This window comes from Hippocampus comes, unplaced genomic scaffold (assembly GCF_001891065.2).
Source record: "Hippocampus comes isolate QL1 unplaced genomic scaffold, H_comes_QL1_v1.1 scaffold227, whole genome shotgun sequence".
Taxonomy (NCBI): domain Eukaryota; kingdom Metazoa; phylum Chordata; class Actinopteri; order Syngnathiformes; family Syngnathidae; genus Hippocampus; species Hippocampus comes.
Window position 1 is genome coordinate 602,221 of NW_017805630.1, and position 1,274 is coordinate 603,494.

Here is a 1,274-nt window from a genome sequence, read left to right on the forward strand (position 1 = left end):
CTGTGAAAATGCTGCGTTTGAAACGCGACTACACCACATTCTCAGAGTTCCTTTCCAAGCGCTCGGTCGAGAAAAACTCAAGATTAGCCTGACAACTGCAAGTGAGTGACACTGAATACCACGGTTACACAAAATATAGCCACAAAAAGAAAAAAAAAAAAAAAAGCTGTGAAAATGCTGCGTTTGAAACGCGACTACACCACATTCTCAGAGTTCCTTTCCAAGCGCTCGGTCGAGAAAAACTCAAGATTAGCCTGACAACTGCAAGTGAGTGACACTGAATACCACGGTTACACAAAATATAGCCACAAAAAGAAAAAAAATCACTTGTATATTGCTGGCTCTGTCCTCTTCTTTTCAGGAAAATAATATTTACAAAACTCATGTAGTATTGCGTGAGGACAGAGGACAATTAATTAAAAATATTACTTTCCAAATAAAAAGCAGATGTGATCACACACGGGGTCCTCAGATAACAAGTCAGAACGCCGTCAGTCGGTCACTTGACGCAGTCGAAAATCCCAATTTACAGCAAATCCAATGTTTGGATGAAAACACCTGACTATAAATCAGATCAAAAACACAAAGTCATACACCGGCGCCGTTGTTAAACAAAAAATCAGTACCGTAAGTTTTGTGTGCTCATTTTAAAGAGCCTTGGAAATATGTCTGCAATGGGGACGTCAAAAGGCTAGAAATTGATTTTATAATTTCATTGTCATGTAATCCTACCTACCTACTGGTTATCCTGCCGTTATGGAGGCCAACCAAAAATACTAATCTGACGCAGTATCGTTTTAAACGACTAAAAACCACAACGATAAATCTCTTGTTCTATGAAAACTGGAGCACTCTGACAGTGCTATTCAATACATTAAGAATTTTCGATAAGGCTTCCGTATTGGATCTCATTATCGTATTTAATCCCCCCCACCACCACCACGGTGTTAGTTTGGTTTCTTTAAATCCTAACTCTTGCTCATTGGCAACCGGTCACATGCTTGCCATGTCGTCTATTGACATTTCCCCCTCTTCTAATAGTAAGCTTGTCATTATGGAGGCTTTACTTGCAAGTGTTGTTCACATGCAAGCCAGGGATAGAGAATGAGTGAAGAGTGGTGCGTTGTGAAATGGGCCAGGTCACCCACCCCCCACTACATACATACAGACACGCACACACAACATACATATGAACCCTCTGACTCTCTGCATAGGGCGCGAGCGCACACAAACACATACACACACACACACACACACACACACACACACACACA